Genomic DNA, 17,376 nt, shown 5'->3' on the forward strand with positions numbered 1-17,376 from the left:
CCATAGCAACCGATTTTCGGTTCTACACAAACCAAATTAACAAGGGGAACTCATATGCCACGCAAACCTTTTATTGAAAAGGAACGATTTTTTTGCGGATTGATTTGCGAGTTTTCTTTACCCATGATGTAACTAATAGAGAATAGATTTTCTTCATACAAAAAAAAACTAAACTAAACTACCGTTTCCAAACTTTTCCTTTTAATACCCCAGGGGAATACATGAACGTCTTGACATGTTTCGATTGGTAGTGATTTTCACCTCTTGAAATTGATTTATTTTCATTGTGAAAGAAACAACACATGGAAGCAATGGAGAACGCCATCTCTCGTTTGGTTGTTTAGAACTGAAAATCCGGTTGCCAGGACAACGTGACGTTTTCACTTTAGTACTCTATTTGAGTAGAACAACTTAGCAGGTGTCCATTGTGCCGTCCTCGGTATGTCTGTTAATACCCTGACGGCCAGCTAAACTCTTTCCCAAAACACCAAGACTCTGCAGACGTATATCTCACTTCCACAGGTTTATTGGACGCACATGGGAAAAGGTGAAACTGCAACACACAAATAAAGGGCAGAGAAATCAGAAGTGTCTTACAATGAAACCATACAAACTTGTCAAAATAGTGATTACTACCTTAAAATTAAATCAGAATACGTACCAACGATGCTATGTAAAGCACAAGATTTTGGCGGATGTAATTAAATTGTTCTGGATTTACATATTTCAACGGAACACTGAACCAACTAGACGCAAAATGAGTTTACTTCCTGGAGTCACGCGATAGGCCGATTGGAACCGCGTGTCTTAAAGGGAACGCGTCCTGAATAGAAACGCATACCTGTAACATGGAACTTGTACGCATAACAAAACACTCCCCGCCTGACGTGGATACACGTCACCCCACAGTCAATGCACAGCCCATCCTTTTTTCTTTTTTTTTGTAAAACAGTCCATTTACTAGACAGTCCATTTACTGTGCCTCTGGAGGTAAAACGAGAACTATTTCATTGACTGGCCTGAGAAAGAGGCTAGTCCCTCCTGGTTTGATGATCTTCACCTCAACCTGGCGCACCTTCCCATCCTTGCTAGGGAAGGCCTGTGTAATCAGTCCAAGAGGCCATTCATTCCTAGGTGCTTGGCTGTTCTTAAGGAGGACAACACTTCCAGGCTGAATGTTTGGCTGAGTGGACTGCCACTTCTTGCGGGCCTGCAATGTTGGGAGAAATTGCTTCCTCCAGCGGTCCCAGAAGGTGTTGGACAGGTGCTGAACCTATCGCCACTGGGACTTGTAGAGGTCAGCAACTCCAAACTCACCCGCAGGAACAATGTTCGTCTTTTGTGTGAGAAGAGCAGCTGGCGTGAGAATGAACGAGTCATCAGGGTCCATAGTCACTGGAACAAGTGGCCTGGCGTTGATGATCGCTGCGACTTTTGCCATGACGGTCACCAGCACTTCGTGGGTGAGCTTGTCTTTCAGCTGGAGGAACATTGCGTCCAGAATTCTCCTCGCCAGCCCTATCATTCTCTCCCATGATCCACCACAATGTGATGCATGTGGGGGATTAAAGGACCAGGTGCAGCCCTTGTCTGAGAGGTAAGTCTTCACTGCAGTGCCGTTAATGTTTGAGGCTATGTTCAGTTCTTTACAGGCACCGATGAAGTTCGTGCCGCGGTCAGAGTGAATGTGTTTGACTGGCCCGCGCACTGAAAGGAAGCGCCGTAGCGTGTTAATGAAGCTAGAGGTGTCGAGGGATTCAATGACTTCAATGTGCACAGCTCTTATGCTCATGCACGTAAAGATCACTGGCCACCTTTTTCTTTGAGCAAAGCCGCATCTGGTTTTACGTGAGGAGACGTTCCATGGGCCGAACACATCGAGACCCACGCTGGAGAATGGAGGATCCGTTGACAGACGATCGGCTGGCAGGTTAGCCATTTTCTGGATGCTGAGTGGAGCTCTGAGCCTTCTGCATATTATGCATTGGTGGATAATGCTTACTCTTTTCTTCCCTCCCACTATCCAATGGCCAGCTGAACGGACTGCCCCCTCTGTAAAGTGTCAAAGAGAGTGGGCCGTTGCAGCTCTATGGTGTTTGTGTGGAACGTGCTAATAGTCAGCGGTCTATGGACATTACCTAGGCAAACATTTCCAACAATGACCCACCCCAGGTCTAACTTCTGTGCGTAAGGCAGGTTGTGAGGGCCATTCACTTGTTTGTGGACTTTATGTACTCTGATAATGTCCCGTCCCAATAGAAGCATAATGGGGGCTTGTGGGTCAATGTCTGGGATGAGCTGTGCCACTGAACTTAGATGAGCATGCTGAAGAGCTACTTCGGGGGTCGGAATCTCCTCTCTGTTGTTCGGTATGTCGTCACACTCTATGAGGCTTGGCAATGGGACGCGAACGGTTCCGTCCAGAGACTCCACTTCATAGCCACTGGCCCTTCTGCCTGTTGATTGCTTCACTCCAGCACATGTTCTTAGTGTGTAAGGAGCACTTGGACTTTGGCCGTTGAACATGTCAAAGAACTGTGGGCGAACTAGTGACCTGTTGCTCTGCTCGTCAATGATCGCATACAGTTTCACTGCTTTTTCTCTGTGGCCGGCTGGAAACACTTTGACGAGGCATATCTTCGAGCAGGAGCGATCTGTGAGTTCCCCACCACAGACTTTCGTGCATTTGTTGGTGACCTGAGACTGTGGTGAAGCTCGATTCTCCTCCCCGCCGTACTCAGAAGCAGGGTCAGCCTCCTGCTGCCAGGGTGCGGGTCCAGGGTGAAGCGCTGTATTGTGCCTGTCGCTGTTACACTCGAAACACTGGACATTTAGTTTGCAATTATTTGCTATGTGAGACGAGGAAGAGAGACATTTAAAGCACACATTGTTTTCTCTGAGGAGTGTTTTGCGCTCGTCAATGGGCTTCTCTCTGAATGCTCGGCACTTACGGAGAGGATGTGGCTTTTTGTGCAACAGACATAGTTTGTCGCCGTCGCCGTATCTTGTTGCAGGCTCACCCGTGTCAGATGTGGCTCTGGGTAACACATCTGTCTTGTGGATGGACACTTCCCGCTGTCTGTTCGGCTTCCACGCTATCCTCTCTGTTCTGGGGGACGTGTCTGTGTAGCCGATGAGGCTGAAGCTTGGATCATTTGCAATGTGAGCCTGCTGGCTTACAAAATCGACAAAGAAGCCAAAAGGAGGGTAGCTCACTTGGTTTGGACACTTGTAGGCTGCACCAAAGTTCACCCACTTGTCCCGGAGACGAGACGGGAGTTTCTGTACAATTGGGTTGACGCCTCTCGCCGTGTCAAGGAAGGCTAGGCCTGGTAAGTCTCCTTCAGCTTTAGCAGCCTGCAGTTCCATCAGTAGATCGCCCAGCTTTGTCAGCTTAGGTCCATCTCGGTTCATTATTTCTGGAAAGCTGTCAATGCGTTTGAACAGAGCATTTTCTATTGCTTCGGCTGAGCCATATGTTAGCTCGAGCCTTTCCCATGCCATGGCCAGTCCTGCTTCTGGCCGATTGATGTGTATGGCTCTTATCTGTTCAATATGCTCGGCTGACTCCTTCCCGAGCCACTTTAGTAGAAGATCCATCTCCTCGCTCGGTTCCAGGTTTAAGCCGCTGACGGCAGTCAAAAAGGAACGCTTCCATGCTCTGTAGTTTTGGGGTTTGTCATTGAAGTGAAGCAAGCCTGTAGCCACAAGTTCACGGCGGGCCGGATACCTGACAAAGTCATTTATGTGTGAACTGCCGTCATTGGAGTCTGGTGGTATGGCGTGGCGTGCGGGAGAAGACCTGGTGTTATGATTTTGTGGTCTGTAGTGATGTGCAGGAGTAGCATGCTCACCGCTGGACTTGATTTGAGGTAGATGAATGTCTCCAGGCAGCCTGTTGAATGGCTCGTGGCTGTCCTCGTATGTGCTGATGTAAGGCTGCTGTGAGACGAGACAATGTGGAGCAGTATTGTTCTGATGCGGATAGAAAGGACTGGCTTCAGGTTTTAGTGGTGGAGGTGACACGTGGCTAGCGCCCGGCGCTGTCTTTGCGCGTGTGTCACCGTTATCACATGACTGTAATTCTGAATCCCTTTCTTTAAGTTGATCAAGCAAATTCTGCTTTGTGAGTTGTGAGGCTTCTAAAGGAACAGAGTCTATGTTCAGGTCACAACTATGTCGCTCATCCTTAACATCAGCAGGAGCTTCAAATGCCTCTGCTTCAGCAATGGCTGCCGCAGCCTCTTTTTTATGTTTAAGCATTTGTAAAGACACTTCCAACTTAGCTTGTTGTAGCCTCAGATTAGCTTCCTCTTCAGCATAGGATAGCCGTGCCTTAGTTGCTTCAGCTCTTGCTCTTGCTCTGACTGCTGCGGACCCCGTTGATGATGAACTTGATCTCTCTGAACAACATACTTGCGAGTGTGTCCTTAACGATGCGCTGTGCGGGTTTTCCTGTATTGCTGTACTTCCATGCGAACTCTCCTCTGTAGCACTCGGCTGGCTTCCAACTAGCTCCGATTTATCTTGCTTGCTATATAGCCGTTGCTTCACTATGCCGTCCTCGGTATGTCTGTTAATACCCTGACGGCCAGCTAAATGTTTCCCAAAACACCAAGACTCTGCAGACTTATATCTCACTTCCACAGGTTTATTGGACGCACATGGGAAAAGGTGAAACAACGATGCTATGTAAAGCACAAGATTTTGGCGGATGTAATTAAATTGTTCTGGATTTACATATTTTAACGGAACAATGAACCAACTAGACGCAAAATGAGTTTACTTCCTGGAGTCACGCGAAAGGGCGATTGGAACCGCGTGTCTTAAAGGGAACGCGTCCTGAATAGAAACGCATACCTGTAACATGGAACTTGTACGCATAACAAAACATCCATATATATGGGGTTAGCCTAATTGAACTAGTTTATAAAGAGAAAACATTTTGACTAAAAGTAAGGACTTTTCGTAGACTAAAACTACAAAGGAAAACAATGACTAAAATGTGACTAAATCTAATAAGCATTTTGTCTAAAGACTAAGGCTAAATCTAAAATAGCTGACAAAATCAACACTGCTTGACAACTTATGTTGTGCCCTAGAATAGAGGTGATACATTCATAACACAGATTCAAGTAACGCAAATGAGCAGAAAATATATTTTCGGGTATCTTTTCACGTTGCTTTGCTGTAATTTTACTCTTACTCTAGCAAATATTTGATTTAGAATTCTACTCTTTACTCAATTACATTTTCCATTGTGCCTTCATTAAAATGAGCATTTTGATAAACACATTATCTTCGTTGACTGTAATACAAGCGTACAGTAAGCGACGCGCCCTCCCTAGGTTGCAACATTGTTGCGATTCCATGGCTGAGGAGACAAGTCCATGCTGCATTCATACCAAAATACACATTTGTCGCCAGTTCGCGTTGTCGTCTGTTTTGTCACGGGATAAATCATAATCTGTTGCTGTGCAAGTTTTATCAGGCGAATTGGTCGCGCCACTTCTTTTGCCCGCCAACTGTGCTTCATGCCTATTCATTCTCAACCATGGCTGAGATAACCACCATTGCACGTCTTTATCTGTTGTGGAAGAGGGAGAGACGTCGGAGAACCCGACGCAGTCTTTTCATAATATTGTAATGACCACGGAAGAGGCAGTGAATGAAGTATTGATTAGACAGCGATTTATTCGATACCTAATAAACCGTTGGAACACACAAGACCAGTAACCATAGCAACACCGGTAAACAAACCCCGCGAAACCCAATCCGTACGAGAGCTCCCAGCGCTACGGCCATCCGGAGGCACACAGAGCTTTTGGCTGTGATATTATATATACAATTAAATTATATTATATTTTATTATATACTATGATGTATAGAGCTCCTGGAGTCGCAAACGGCAACAATCACTTTCTCCTCCATGCTGCGATTCACCCCGGACTGCACTGCAGGGAACGGTTGGCCGGTTGAACGCTGATTGGCTGTTATGTTACGCACGTCACTCTGTGGCCACGCTGTTCAAAGCTGATTGGCTATCATCACGCGAATGTCGCGTCAAAGTTGAAATAGTTCAACTCGAGCGAAAGTGTCGCACTGCAAATCCACGTTAACGCGCTCGTCCGTGCCGGGCAAAAGGATCGTGCTGCAAATTAAACTTGTCGCGAGTTTTCTCTAGCGAAAAATTCGCCCGATTCACGTCTCTATGTTGACTTTGTATGGAATCGTGTCGCCCCTTCGCGTTTGGTGTATATGCACGACTAGAAACGCCGGGGGAAGTACGGTCCACATACAGTTTATAGAATTCTAAAGATACAATGTTACATAGGCTCTGTATTCTGCAGACCACTCTCGAAATTGTTCGTTCTTGTTGTGTCTGGCTGTGAGTGCATGCTGTAGGCTGAATCGCAATCACGCCAAGACAAATTTGATTGGCTGTTTGATGTTTAATGAACAATACACACAATGAAGAAATGTTTCAAGAGTACATCTTTCTCTCTCTCATTCACTCACTCACACATTATGTCTTTTTCACTGATCCAAGCAAGTAGGTTTTCCAATTGGAATATTTACTTTTACTTGAGATTTTGAATGAAGTAATTGTACTTTTACTTTAGCATAGATTTTCAGTTCTCTACCCACCACTGACAGATTCATAATTCATTATGCAGGGTGAGGGTTAGGAATATAATTATTTTTTTTAGAATATGATTATGATTCATCAACTGTTCAGCACTTCTTCTTATTCTAACATTTGTAGTCTTTCGATTAAACAGTAATACTTACATGTGTTGTCTCTTTAAGAGAGGAAGAGACCTTTTTAGATGAGTTGGTTTGATGGGAAGAGAGGAAGGAGCGAAAATATAACAGAAAAACTCACCTCATCAAAGTTAGCTGTGATTTAGCAGGGAGTCCGGAGTGAGTAAGTGGTGAGTTAGTGGTGTGTTAGCTGTGTGCTAGCAGTGAGTTAGCTGTGATTTAGCTGGGAGTTAGCTGTGCGGTATCACTGAGTTAGCGGTTGGTTAGCTGTGATTTAGCAGTAAGTTAGCTGTGAGACAGCAGTTTGCCAGCAGTGAATCAGGAGTAAGGGGTGAGTTGGAGGGGAGTTAGCAGTGAGTAAGTGGTGAGTTAACAGTAAAGTCAGTTGTGATTCAGCTGTGAATCAGCAGAGTTAGCAGTAAGTTATCTGTGATTTAGCAGGTAGTTAGCAGTGTGCTAGCAGTAGGTTATATGTGACTCAGCAGGTAGTTAGCTTTGAAATACCAGTGAGTCAGGAGTGAGTTAGTGTTGAGTTAGCATTGTGCTAGCAGCCATTTAGCTTTGAAATACCAGTTAGTCAGGAGTGAGTAAGTGTTGAGTTAGCATTCAGTCTCGCTCAAGGACCACTCAGTGTTTAACATCGCCCGCGGGGGCGGGAAGGGTAGGGAAACCCAAGGATGCAAACCAACAACCCTGTGAAGGTCATCCCGGGGGAGAACTCATTAGCTAACGAGATTCAAGTGCTCGTTTGAAAATCCAGATGAATCGTCGATTTTCCATCCTTTTTTTTCTCACTTCCTCCCACAATAAAAAGAAAAAAAGAACAGAAGAAGGAGAAGAAGAAGAAGAAAAGAGAGCTATGCGCTAGGGTAATTAGCCACAGAAACCTTCACTTACACCCCGGAGACAAAACGCATACATTAATTGTTTTAAATGTGCTGATAACGACCTTTGGTAAATTGCAATGCGGCAAAAAAAACTGAATAAAGGAACCAAGGTTGTAATTGTGCGATCAAGGTGGGAGGTTTTGTGTTGCGGCTAAGGGTGCCTTTTAGGGTCAAACATAGGCATTAGCGCTACGGTTGCTAGCGCGCTTGATCTCGGTCACAGGGGAGAGATTAGCAGAGGGTTTGTTTATTTGTTCTGGCTCTCGCTCTCTCTCGTGATCGCTCTATCATGTTCTCAGGCTCTCTTGTTCTCGCTCGCTCTCTCTCTTTCACGCTCTCTCTCTCTCTCGCTCTCCCTCTCTCTCTTTCGCTCTCTCTCTCTCGCGTGCTCTCTCTCGCTCTCTCTCTCTCTCTCTCTCTTAGCTTTATCTTAGATTAAGCAGGGAGTTAGCAATGTGCTAGCAGTAAGTTAGCTCTGTTTTAGCAGGGAGTAAGCAATGTTCTAGCAGTAAGTTAGCTGTGATTCAGCAGGGAGTTAACATTGTACTAGCTGTAAGTTTAGCTGTGATTTAGTAGTGTGCTAGCAGGGAGTTAGCTTTGATTTAGCAGGGAGTTAGCTGATGTGTCAGTGTTCCAGCACTAAGTTAGCAAACAGGAAGGAGGGCTCCTCTGTTAGCTGCTGCTCGTGCCCCCGCCGTGATGTCCCAGCATGCACCTGGGGGGCCGTGATGAATCGTGGGCTCAGAGCCGGCCTTGGTCCTCATGTTTTGGGGGTGTGGGGGGGGGGGGGGGGGGGGGGGGGGGGGGGGGGGGGGGGGGGGGCTTCTGTTCATACATAATACAGCCTAACAACGGGGGAGGGAGGGGGAGGGAGGGGGGAGACGGGGAGGGTAATTACCGCAATCAGGGATGGAGCGCATCAATCTCAGGTGAACAGCAGGGGGTAAATGAAGTAGCGAGAGAGAGAGAGAGAGAGAGAGAGGGAGGAGGGGGAGGGAGACAGAGGGAGAAGGTGGGAGAGAGAGCGAGAGGGGCGGGAGAGGGGGGAGAGGAGAGAGGGACAGAGACAGAAGGGGAGAGAGAGGGGGAGATAGAGAGGGAGAGGTGGGAGGAAAGATGGGCGATTTGTGAAGCATAGAGTAGAGACAGGCAGGGAGTTGGATGAGAGAGAGATTGAGAGAGAGAGAGAGAGAGAGAGAGAGAGAGAGAGAGAAAGGGGGAGAAGGGAGAGAGCAGTGGGGTGTCGGGCGGTTGTGAGCGCTCCATTTGTTGCGAGGAGAACTCAAGGCGGCGTGTCAGAAGAATTGCCACCTGCATAATTAATCACAGTGAGAAAACCCATTTACCTGCTCATCTCTCCATCCATCTTCCATCTCTCTCTCTCTCTCTCTCTCTCTCTCTCTCTCTCTCTCTCCTAGTACCACGCACCCTGTTTATCATCTCTATTGCGCACACACACACACACACACACACACACACACACACACACACACACACACACACACACACACACACCCCACCCGTGATGCACAGCCCTCTGTGTCAGTTTTTTTTTTCTCCTTCCTCGACTTAATTTTCTCTTTCAATCTCAAACTTCTTCCTCCTCCTCCTCTCGCTGATGATGATGAAGATGCTCTCTCCCCTCTCCTCGGGAGCGTGGTCGGAGCTCAGGAACTTAGGACCGTATTTGGCGAGGGTATGGAAGGAATAACACAGATGAATGGGAGAGGGGGAAGGGGGAGGGGGGAGTGAGAGAGTGAGAGAAAGGGGTGGAGACAGAGACAGGGAGGGGAAGAGAAAGGAGGGGGAGGGAGAGAGGGGAGAGAAGCGAGGGAGAGGGGGGGAGAGAGAGACAGGGAGAGGGGAGAGAGATGGAGAGAGTGATGGGGAGAGAGAGGAGGGGGAGAGAAGCAGAGAGAGAGACAGAGAGTCGAAGAGAGGGACAGGGAGGGGGGAGGGAGGTGGAGAGATGGTGGGGAGAGAGAGGTAGGGAGAAAGAGGGAGGGGGAGAGGGGGAGAAAGAGAGGGCAGAGAAGGTGAGTGGGGGGGCAATGGGTGCCATTGCTCAATGGCAATATTCCTGTTAATCCCTTTGACACTGGAACTGTGATTAAGGGATACAAAAATAATAAGTATGTAATTGAATGTAATTCTTCTACTTATTTTCATGTCTTTGAAGCTGGTTGGCAATGTGACAGTTTCCCATTTCTTTACACAGTCCTTGCTGTTTTTATTGAACACTGCGAGATCCTTTGTGCTGCACTGGTTGGGTAGTAGGGGGCAGACAAGGCAGTCCTCTTCTCCACATTCACAGGTGGTTGGGCTAAATAGAATGTAATTTAAACGTTTTTATCAATTTGGATCGGATGTGTGTTCTCTGTTCTTCTGTTAGTTACTTGGATTTGAATCTGGACAACAAAAGATGGCGTGATCTGAGGATGAATTTTAAGATGTTCATTCTTTATGTTGGCCTCGGATCTCCATTTAGGATTCGAAATCCTTCAGGGTTTTGTTCTGAAAAAATATATAAAAATTAAATTTCCAAAAAAATATATAAAAAAAATGCATTTCAGAAGAATGTTATAAAAAATACATTTCCGATGAAAGTTATAAAAATAAATTTCCGGAAAAGTTAGAAAAAATGTATTTCAGGTATTTTTCAAATAAAGTAAAAAAAAATGTATATTTTTTTAAGCTTCTCTGCAGACCCCAGGAACGAGCTAAGGTCACACTTGGTCCGAACATCCCAACATGATATTCCAGGAAAAAATGAAAGAACGTTATGTCAGAGCTCCAGCCAATCCTCAGTCTAGGAATGCTCAGAGTCAACCCTCCAGTTGAGAAAACACCAGCCATCATCTCAAGGAAAAGACTGATGGGATCCTGTATTTGGATATCAGAGCCTTCTCCAAATACTCGGGCAAAACTTTGAAGGCTGCCGTCCGCTTACGTTTGACATTTAAGTGCGTTTAGCTGACGCTTTTATTCTGCGCGACCTACAACAACCTACAAAACAAGTTTTTTTTGTCAGAAGAGAGGTACAGTAAGAATGTTCATGTAAACAAGAGTGAGTTGTAAGAGTTGTAATAATTAGCATAGCAGCTAGAAAGGTTTTAGAAGAGTTTTACTAATTGAAATAGTAAGCAGCAAGCTAACTATATAACTCAAGTAGTTACTCCGTTGCAAATTATAAAAGTAAATATAACCACAAGCGGTGATTAACTGGGTCCGAGCAAAATGAAAAGTCAAGAACACACTAATGGAAGATATATAAATATGACATATAATTATGAAGGAAAGATGTTGATGTTGCCCTTAATGCCATACTGTGCCTCAGCTTTCAGGTGACTGGGCTGCAGAGCAATGGCCGCATGTCATGTTCACCTAAGGATCACAAGTACAAGGCATTATCCCATTGAGCCACTGACAAACCTGAAAAGTAGCCTGATTCACATGGTGAAAATGTCTATTGATAAGCACACAACATCCAGAAAACTCTAAGCAAACATTTCTCAAATTAATTAAGGGCTTTCTCAAAAGCAAATACCTGAAAAATCTTTGAAATTCTGGGGAAAATAAACATTTGTTGTTAAGAACACTAACGGAAGAAATATTAATATGACAGAGTTCAATATGAAGGATAAATGGTTAACAAAGAAGTTCCCCTTAATGCCATACTGTGTCTAAAAGTCAGATTCTTGGAATCTAATGAGCTGAAATGTTGATTGCCTGATGAATTTCAGCTGCTGTTCAATGTTGTGTTTCTTAAATGAGAGGCAATGACAGAATGTCATGTTCAGCATGCTCTAATAGTGATTCAATCATTCAACCTAAGGATCACCAGTACAAGGCATTATCCCATTTAGCCACTGACATTCCTGAACTGCATGATGCCTCATTCCCATTGTGAAAATGTCTATTGATAAACACACAACATCAAGAAAACTCCAAGGACACATTTCAGAAGAGAATTAAGGGCTTTCTTAAAAGAGTACAGATCAGAAAATTTGCACAGTTAATGGTATCCACCTAAGGATAGCCATATGGTTGTTATACAATAACAAAATGTTCATATAGTCAAAATGGGTTTAGACTGTGGACGTTTGGCTTTTCTATGAAATTGTGGAAAAAGTAAACATTTTTAGAGCAGAAGACCAGGGTGAAAAAGATGCATCTGATTTTAGAGATTACAGTTTTTTTCAATTGCTTGAACACATTTTGCAAAACTTGGCTCATTGCGTCAAAACTCAACACACAAGCAAATAAGACACAACACTGAGAAATATACCATTCACATCTTTGTCAAATTGAAACTCTTCTATCGAAACCTAACAATCCTTTGTCAAAATGTCACTCTGATGACAAAATGATACACACTTGTATCATACGAATACACTTTCAGATCAGCAGCAACACACTAGTCTACTTTATATAAAACATTGCAGTCTTCCATATTCACTGCTTTTATTCAGTTCCACAGAAGGCATGTTGTCACAACAACCAAAAAATCTAATACTTAATACTGTACATTGCAGTACAGTACTTTATAGTTCAGTAAATTCAGTTTAAGCAAAAATATAACAAAAATTAACCAAAAATACACAACTGTACTGTAAACACAGAAAAACACGGCAATTGTGCGTTGGTTGGCTTATGGATCCTCGCCTTGTGTGCCGAATCCATCCATGGATTGACCTTACCTCAATGTCTCCACAGGCCAATTCCATTGCCTGCAGAAGAGGCATGCGGGCATGTAGTTGGCGGTCATATACACTACAACCTTCAATAGGTTTTAGAAATGGCGAGTATAGGCCTACGACTTCAAATTGTTTATGATTGGTATACCAGTTCCAGACCAAAACAGCCCGATGGAAACAAACATTATCCCAGACAACAACAAATCTGGGCTGCTCTGATCTGTCCTGTTAAGATGCATCTAGAAGTGTGATGACATGCTGGATATTGTAGGGACCTATTTTTGCATGATGGTGCAGTAACCCTCGAAGGCTTATGGCGGCACACAATGATATATTTCCCCCGCGCTGCCCCGGGACGTGGACAATTGCCCTTTGACCTTTTTGTAGCTGGCTGATAGGTGTTCAGTTTTGTAAGTAAGTGTTTTGTATTGTGTGTATTTAAGTATTTTCAATTACCCAATGTGTTTAGTAATTTGAATAGATGTGTTCTCCCAATGATATACTGAGATGTCATTTTTGAACTAAGCGTCTTATGTTTGAAATTGTGTGTAGTGTGCAGGAGCAAGTATGTTGCAGAAAGGAGCAAGTGTGGTGCACAATTGCAACTAAAGTGCAAAGCAGCGCTTTTGTTTCAGGAATCGTTACATTTGTTGAAGGTATTGTAACAAAAACTTTAAGTTGCGTTACTTTGGTCTAAGCATGTGTCTATAGTGTTCAAGCAATTGAAAAAAACTGTAATATGATGAAAGAATTTTGAGTCCAGGTCAATCTTGCAAAGAGAAATAAGGCTAGTTCATATTTTTTTTAAATAGAGCCACCTTTGGGTGCAGTACCACAATTTGGGTTTATTAGTAGTGGGGGGTATTGGTATCCACCTAATAATAGTAGTATGTTTTTTTATACAATAACAAAATGGTCATATAAGAAAAAATGGGCTTACTGCTCCAACTTTATTGGCAAATATTTCTCAAATGGAACTAAGTAAAAAAAATTCTGTTAGATGATTTTTGTTTGGCTTGGTCTAAAGATTTTATGTGGCAATTTTAGTGAATTTTTGATTAGTTTTGTAGCCTGTGAATCTTTTTATCATGTTTAGCTTTAATATGAAATTGTGGGAAAAGTATACATTATTTATGCAGGGTTTTATAAATGCGTCTGATTCTAGAGATTAATATTCTGAAAGAATTTTGATTCCAGGTCAATCTGGTGAGGAGAAATAAGCCTAATTCATGATTTTTACAATAGCGCCACCTTTGGGTGCAGTACCACAAATTTGGGTTTATGGGTAGAGAGGGTTATTAGTAACCATACCTGAAAATTTCAAGAGTTTTCGACTTAAGGTATAGGCTGCAGTATGACTTTTACATCATTTGAGGAAAAAAAAAACCGTTACAGAAACAATAGGTGCCAAGCAGCTTCGCTGCTCGGACCCCTAACTAGTTACTGTGGAAAGTAACCATTGTACTTTCGGAACTCAAAATACATGTGCATGTTCGGAAGCATGGAATGCACGGAAGCATGCAACGTTGAAAGATGTTTAAATTACTTGACACCAACGTGGAGAGGCACTTTGTCCAGGGCATAATGTGCATTTCACAATTAAAAAATTGATAGCAATACTTCCATTTAAAGACAGATGTTTTTGGATTATTTGGGCTCGCCATTCCTGTTTCACGTTGACACACTTGTGTCGTTGTATGTCCGACTATGCATGCTTTCGAATGTGTAAACAACCGCCCAACTCTACCTCTGATTGGCTTACCGTGACATGTTACTCTACCTCAGCCAATCGTTTTGCGATTGTCTCGTGCCCACTAACCAAGGAAGAACAGTGAAGAGAGAGAGAGAGAGAACTTGTTGGTCTGATAAAAAAAACTGCTTAAATTATAGTAACGTGCCACATTTTTTGGAAGTAACGGTAACAGCGTTATAATGATGGGAAGAGTAATCAATTAGATTACTCTTTACTGAAAAAAGTAACGTCGTTAGTGTAAAATTACCGAGCTTGAATCAGATGTTAATTCCAAAGGTTTATTAACTCGTTATTATTAACATGTGAGAGCATCAAGCGAGAGCACATTCCACTCGCCGTTACTTTCTGCACTACTCCCCCATTCCCCACACACATACATATAACCTAAATGTATTCCTGCGCGCTCCGCGCTGCACATAAACCAGTGCCATTACAACACATCTCCCTATCTTTGAGTCTGTTAAGACATGCAGAACATTAACGATTCTTAAACAGTTAAAGTAAACATTACAATTTAACATTACTTATTCAATAACACATTCTGCATTCATTTCAAAAGAACATTCTTTTCATTTATCTTTTTTTTTTTCTTTCACCTTCTAGTACTTCAACAGGTACATTCAACGTGAACAATTGGAAGTTAATCTAAACATATTCCCCATATCTGTCTGGTGGTTTCACTGCTCTTCCACTCCTTCTCTGAGTCTCTGGAAACACAAGCACAGTGGGAATGGGAGTGACTGGACCTTGATCACCTCGGGTAAGTATGTCAGGTCTTAGGTAAGTCACCAATGTGTTGCAGTCCTTGTTTGTGTGTGTATTGTGACCCAACGGAACCTGTTCTCGTTGAGTAGTCTGTGGGTCCCCACAGATGGGTCTGAGGTGTTGTCTGTTTCTCCGCAGCTCTCCCTGCTCGGTCTGTACAATGTACGACCGTGGAGTGTGACACTTCCTCACCACTGTAGCACATTTAGTCCATCCCCTCTCATTGTCCAGCTTTACTGAAACACGGGTTCCAGGCTGAAGTTCAGGTAATGGTCTGGTCTTGTACCTGGCATTATAGGTTTGACTGTAGCGCAGCTTGGCGCGGCTGTCAGTCTGCCGCACTTTCTGCAGGTCCGGCCATGCAGGTTGCAGGTTCCCCTCCAAGGTAAGCAGTGTGGAGCGGATCTGTCTGCCCAGCATAAGCTGTGCAGGGCTAGCTCCTGTTGCTTGCAGTGGCGTCGCTCTGTAGGATAACAAAGCTAAAGCAGGGTCAGCTTGCCTGAGGAGCTGTTTGGCTGTCCGCACAGCTCTTTCTGCCTCCCCGTTCGCTTGTGCATAGTGAGGGCTTGTAGTTGTGTGTCTAAAATCAAACATTTTGGCAAACTGGGCAAAAACAGTCCCTGAGAATTGGGGCCCATTATCAGTGTGTTGAGTTCCTTTGGACAGCCCCAGAGATGTTCTTCAGGCTGGCTATGGTTGTATTGGTTGACATGTTAGTTAGGTGGGCAATTTCAATGTACCTTGAAAAATAATCAACCACTACTAGAAAGTTGTCCTTTTTCCACTGGCAAATGTCTGCTGCCACTTTCTCCCATGGGCGGCCTGGGAGTGGTGTACAGATCAGAGGTTCCTTCCTCTGAGTAGGCTTGATCTCTTGGCATATGCTGCAAGTGCTGACAGTCTCTTGTACAAGTTTGCTCATACCAGGCCACCACACACTACATTTAGCTCGCTCACGGCACTTAACAATCCCTTGGTGGCCATCGTGTATGCGTTCCAGTATTTCAGTTCTCATGTTCTGGGGTATCACAATTCTGTTGTTGTACAACACTAGCCCTTGTGACAGAGTCAGATGGTCACGATGTGTATAGTAAGCTTTTACCTTCAGTGGCACGTTGGCTGAATACTGTGGCCACCCACCCAGTACGTAGTGTTGCACCAACTGTAGCTCATCATCCTGTAGCGTGTGCTGTTTCACCATGTCAAGCTTGCTGGGACAGATAGGCCATGCCTCACGAACAGCCTCCTCGTACGCCTCCAGGTCACTGGTCAACTCTGCAATGTCCTGCGTCAGTTCCGGCTGAGGATGTCTAGACAGGGTGTCTGCAATGACCAACTGCTTCCCTGGAACAAACTCAGCTTTCGGGTTATTGCGCATCATGCGCAGCAGCAGTCTCTGACATCTCATCGGTACTGAGTCTAGATCTTTGCTGTTAATGAGTGGAATGAGTGGTTTGTGGTCACTCTGTAATGTGAATGTGTCCAGGACATACAAGTACCTAGAGAATTTTTCACATGACCAGACTGCAGCAAGACATTCTTTTTCAATCTGCGCATAGCGCTTTTCAGCATCAGTCATTGTCCTTGAGCAGTAAGCTACTGGCTTCAGTTGTTCATCATGTAACTGTAGTAAGACCCCACCCAGCCCATAACTGCTTGCATCAGCACTGACTACTGTGTCTTTCTTTAAATCAAAGAATGCTAAAACAGGAGCCTCAGTGACTAACTGTTTCCCCCTTTTAAAGGCCTCCTGTTGTGCAGCACCCCAACCCCACATTACCTCTTTCTTTAACAAGTCTGTTAGTGGCTTGGTCACTTCTGACAGGTTTGGGAGGTACCTGCCAAGGTAGTGAATCATGCCCAAGATTCTCCGGAGCTCGGGCACGTTGTTGGGTGGTTGCAGCTGGGTGATGGCTTGGACTTTGGTCTCGTCCGGTCGGATTCCATCTTCATCGATGCAGTGGCCCAGGTAGTTGAGCCGTCGTTGACGGAGCAGGCACTTGTCGTTGTTCAGCTTTAATCCGGCTCTTTTCAACGTGTCGAGGGTGTTCTGGAGCCTCTCCTCATGAAGCTCGGTGGTCTCTGCATAGATTAGGATGTCATCTATGTATGCAGCCACACCCTCTAGGTCCTTCAAAATCTCAGCCATTTCTCGCTGATAGATCTCGGGTGCGCTTGTTATTCCGAAAGGAAGTCTATTAAAGAAAAACCTTCCAAATGGGGTAATAAACGTAGTTAACTTTGCACTCTCGGGATCCAGTGGTATATGCCAGAAACCACTAGCAGCATCCAACAGTGAGAAGACTTTAGCATGAGCCATCTTAGGCAAAATGTCATCAATTGTGGGCAGTATATATTTCTCCCTCTTCACTGCTCTGTTCAAGTTCTTTAAATCCATGCATATCTGGATCTGTTCTTTGTTTTTCTTTGGCAAGGCCACTATAGGTGCACACCACTCTGTTGGTTCTTAAATTTCGGTGATGACACCACTGGCTACCATGCGATCTAG

This window comes from Pollachius pollachius (assembly GCF_949987615.1).
Source record: "Pollachius pollachius genome assembly, chromosome: 6".
Lineage (NCBI taxonomy): Eukaryota > Metazoa > Chordata > Actinopteri > Gadiformes > Gadidae > Pollachius > Pollachius pollachius.